General features: G+C 41.8%; 1 pseudogene; it reads left to right on the forward strand.

Annotated features, from left to right (window-relative positions):
• The first annotated feature begins 1,955 nt into the window (after window positions 1–1,955).
• Window positions 1,956–4,325, forward strand: LOC127766076 (uncharacterized; annotated as a pseudogene).
• Window positions 4,326–5,343: the final 1,018 nt, after the last annotated feature.

The following is a 5,343-nucleotide window of genomic DNA, read 5'->3' on the forward strand; positions in this document are numbered from 1 at the left end:
GGGTGGACAGCGAGGGTGCGGCTGCAGCAGGAGCTGCCCGACATGGTGACGGCCTTCTGTCCTCATCACGGTTGGACCCAGCATCTTCGCCGCGCCATTTCTCGATCACCATTGCCGGACTATTCGCTGGAGAAGCCGTTGCACACACTGACACCGGCTAATCCGCCGGAGTTCCTCCTCAGAGGAACCCTCGCTGCATGTCGCGGAGCCCCGCCATTCTACATGGCAGCAGGGGGCTCCGGCGAGAACTCTGCCCCTCCACTGGCCCCTCCGTTCCCCGACCCCCGTCGTGTCATCAAGACCGGGCATGTCCCGGCCAAGACAAGCGGCGGCGGCAAGCCTAGCCGTCCCCCACCCTAGGGTGAGGGGGAGGCCTGAGCAAGGGCAGTGAAGGGTCCAGGAGGTGGGGGGAGGGTGCAGGGTGGCGGCGGTAGCGGCATTGGCATCACCACGGTGTCGGCGGCTGCCCGGCGGCGTGGGTGGCGTCCTCAGCGGCATCCTCAGCGGTGGTGGCGGCAGCCCGATGGCGGCGACGTCCGAGGCAGCAGCCTCGGCTGCGGCGGCCGGCCCCAGTGTAATATACCCGAAATTTTAGGACTTAAAATTTCTTGTCAAAATAGTTAGAGGTTAACTTCTCCAATTTTTGAGAGCCAAAAATTTCCGTTTTAATTTAGGTGATGACCAACTTAAACCATTGCATGATTAAAATTTGAGAACAAAATAAAACCTTTTCATTCCCAACATTAGACTAGAAATGTCATCAAGCATTTAGCATACATGTGCATAATGCATGCCTAGGCTCGAGTCCCTTGTGCATTTGGATTATGGTCTCGCTTTTCATAATAGGTCACATGAGCATAAACTAAAAGGGTTAAAATTACTAAACAAACCTATAGTTAATCTTGGGTGATAACATGTGGACTTAATATTAAACTCAAATATCATCTTCTCAGCCGAAAAGAAGTTTAATGTAATCCCTGTAACAATATTAGGTGCAATTATGAAGTGTGAACACATATACAAAGTAAAGTAATCCTAATTCTCTAAAATATTATGTGCAAGTTAAAAACCATGGAAAAAAATTAGATAGATAATGTTTAGCACAAGCAATTCACTATAATATTGGTACAAGTTAATAACTAAGTTTAATACCACAAATTAATCAGTCAAAGCAGAAAACTAAAAGGAATCAAATTAAATTTTAATCGGCTAAAGCCATACTTCATCCAAAAGACATTTAACTGCTCATAAGTGAACATGGAAAATAATTTATTCAAATACTAGATTATTTATCATGCCTAAATATAATTTTTCCTAGAATTTTCCTCCTCTGTTTAAGCCTCCTAAAAATTCAATCTAGCTTTCTAATAGCCCATCTTTGTTTAATTTCTGTGAGCAGTCTACCCATTATTTTTAAGTGCAACCAAAGAAAATGGAATCTAGATATAATCATCTACCACCAGTAAAATCTACACTAATTCTTCTGGTCCACATATTAAGATATTGAGTTGCAAACTTAGGGGGAAGAAATAATTCCGAAAATTATCCAAAAACTAAGTCTACCCAAACTCCTACCCATACCTCTCTTCCTAGCCTAGCTTCCATCGACTTGGCCCCACCTGGCAGCCTCTCCAGCTCGCCCTTCCTCTGTCCCTCATCCTCAGCCGACCAAGAAACAAAGAGAGGGAGAGATCGAGAGCCGACCGAGTCCTGGACGCGTCGACGCGTGGTGACGACGTGTCGACGCCTTCAAGTCACTGAGTCATGCCTCCATCTCCTCTAGACTGAGTCGCCCAACTCCACACATCACTCTGGAGCTGAAGAAGCCGAGGGAGAGGTCCTCAGCCTCTCTGTCATCCTCAACCTCGCCGCCGGTCGTAGTGACGACGACCTTCGCCATCTCCGTTTGAGTCAAGGTCACCTCCATCTCTTTCACGTTCCCATCTCTCCACTCAATGCCGAGCATTTCCTCTTTTGACCTAAACCACTCTGGTGCAGTGCATCGCCGGGAACGCAAGCCACGCCGACAACGCCCTGGAGCACGCATCGGAGCGCCGCCGCTTCAACCATCGTCGTCGTCCGGCCGTTCTCGACCACCTCAGAGCAAGCCGCTGCGCCATCGTCATCGCCTCAACCTCCTCTTCAATACACCTCAAGAACCCCAGCCGGAGATGTGAAGGACTTGGAGAACGCATCTTTTCTTCACCGGCGCCGATCTAGAATCGCCTCCGCCGTCATCATCGATTACCACTGCCTCGGTGAGCCATTGTTCGATTTCTTGCTCATACACCATCTCCTTGGCCTCACAACCCTCGTGCATGCTTGCTTGAAGTAGCTCATTGTCCCGTTCGAGCCGTCGTCGTTCACCCGAGAAGGAGCACTGTCGCCGAGCCATTCCACAAGTTACCGCTGCCGCCAAGACCTCGACAACCCTAGCTCGACCCACGGTGAGCATCCTGAAGGCTAGAAGACCACATGCATGCATCCTTTTCGTTCGGAATCGACTTCCATGCACACATGCACTTTTACCCCAAGAACCACCGCCGCTCACACTCGCCATCGGCGCTACTCCGATGTCCTCTAACCAAGAAAATTAGAGGAATGGAGTCGCGAGAGCTTGCTCTTCATTTTATCTCTTGACCTCAACCTCAAATGAGCCACCGTTTGCCGCCGGCGAGCTCGAGATCGAGCTTAGCCATGGCTAGCTTTACTTCCGTGAATTAGATTAAGTGCAGGGATCTGTTTACAATTGTAGAAACACACTGACATATGGGCCTAGGACTGCGGGTTGATTCCTAGAAACCTCAAGGGCCTTGTGCATATTGGTCCCTCACAGCCATGTGGACCCATCCTTTAAAATCTGAAGAATAATTAAGAAAATGCTCAAACAAATATATGTTTAGCAGAAAAATGCACAAAGTTGTAAAATCTATATAAAATCAAACTATAGCTCATTTTGAAGTGATTCCAATTGCTGTAGATTCTTGAAGTTATGAACTTTATTCTAGGAATATAAAACTTGACACTCACTGTACAAATAATGTCTCTAAAATTTATCTAAGATAGGTCATACATAAAACATGTACAAACTTATAAAATACATAGAAAATTCATCTCAACTCATTTTGAAACAAACTCAAAAACTGCAGATTCATCATCATGCACTCTCTGATTAGGTGAAATAAAAGTAATTACTTACTTTGCATCAAATGCCTCTAAAACTATTATATCTAAAATGATTAGTTTTAGATAAGCTAAACTTTAGAAATTCATGTAGAACCCAATTTAGCTTCAATTTGAATAAACTTAAGTTCTGTAGGATCACCAAAACACGTATTTCCATGTTATGAAATAAGATTATATACTTACTGTGTAGTAAAAGTCTCTAAATATTCATATAAGGATTTACTAACATAGAGCAACCTTTAATTTGTAAAACTTGTAGAAAATTCATTTTTAGTCCAAATGAAATAAACAAAGTTTCCATAGAACCAGCAAATAGTTATCTTCAACATAGTAAAATAAAATTTGGCACCTTTTGTAGAGAACATAGATCAAAACCTTAACTTAGTGAAATAAGAATTTAAACACATAGTGTTGTTTAAGTAATACATAAACATGTATAAGTATATATACACTTTAGGTCTAATTAAACCTAAATAAAAACTTGATTGACCAGTGAAGCCATAGTTCCATCCTCATCCACTAAAACTTAGAAGAACTTAGCTCATATGACAATTTCTAGGTTAATATAATATATTGCTAGTTTAGATTAGAGCATCTCTAGTTTATAAAATATGAACCATAGTAGTAAAGACCATAAACATGTGAAATAAAAATGTTTTAGTTAACCAAATTATTCCTTTTATTCAACTTAAACAGGAAGTAGCATGTTCTGAACCTATAACTCAAAAGTCATGAACATATAAAACACTATATGCCTAAAACACGTTGTAACTTGTAAACTCTATAAGAAAATCATTATAACTCCAAAAATGGTGAAACCAAATGTGTTAGTCTTAGAAAACACATCTCCACACCCCTGTGAAGTCTAATCTAATAAAAATCACTTTAGAAAAGTATTTCATAACACTACCTAAGACTATACTACTATAAACCGATAAAACTTCTAAAAATTCATAACTCCCTAATGGAATAAGATAAAATAAAAATTTTTTCACCTAAATTAATTTTAGATCAGTACCAACCCACTGTGCATAAATCATGCATTTTAGAGTATTTTGGATTTTCAGCTCTTTCGGTGTTTAATTGCATATCGTGTCCTTTATCTAGATAATTGCATAATCGGTGAAGGAGTGGATTAGGTGCTAACATTTATCTGATCAAGGCAAGTTTTCTCCTCCCATCCTTTGAACACATTGAATCTCATGATTTGAGGAATGAAAATATTTGTTTGCAAAGTTGCATGTGAACTTAGATTATATCGGTATTTGAAATTGGGTTAAGGTAGTTATGACCTATTTGCTGCATACCCCACCTTGAATAATTGATCCTCTTGCTGTTTGAACTCCTAGAAATGGTTAAAGAACACTCTTTGTGCTCAAATGGGTTTATATATGCTCTATGTGCAATTACTTGCTTAGCCATGCTTAGAACTATGCAAATGCTCATTCCATCTATAATTAAAATATGATTTTGATACATGAAACCTTGCTGGAATAAAATTAATATGATGGGTATTTGCGAACTAAAATGTGTAAAATGTGATTTTATACTTGGGCGGCAAGTGGTGTGCATATGTTGTTAGTTGCATACCGATAGGGGGAGTGTTTGCCCAAGTCCATAAGGACCGAACTTGTGTCACCCATTTAAAGTTATTCGTACATCTACATGTGCTAGTATGAGATGGCCTAAGCTGATTAATCTATTTAGGACTAGCCTTGCATTCTGGTAGGCCGGTGTGTATGAGTTCGTATAATTCAGAGGAGCTTCCTATTTACCCCGACATGGTAGTTTAGGTGACTAAGCGTGTCCAATACAACGGTATTGTGCCACGTGGTGGGTTCCCGTCGTGTCCGCCACCACGGCGTTAAGTTTAAGGCGTGGACCCGCCACTTAACGATTCTAGGTATATTCCATGTATGCCTAGGATGGAGGAACACGTATCGTGCTGGTGCAAGGCTAGGCTCTAATGTAGTGTAAAGGCTTCGTTATGACCTTTACATCACATTCAACATGAAGAGTGTGGTGGAGTCTTGCAAACTCAAAACAAACTAGAGAGTTCATATCATGTGGGTAAAGCTGTACAAACTCTGCAGAGTTCTTTAAACTAATCGATTAGCCGTGCTTACGGTCATGAGTGCTTTGGTGATGTGTCATGAG

Source organism: Oryza glaberrima, chromosome 3 (genome assembly GCF_000147395.1).
Source record: "Oryza glaberrima chromosome 3, OglaRS2, whole genome shotgun sequence".
Taxonomy (NCBI): Eukaryota; Viridiplantae; Streptophyta; class Magnoliopsida; order Poales; family Poaceae; genus Oryza; species Oryza glaberrima.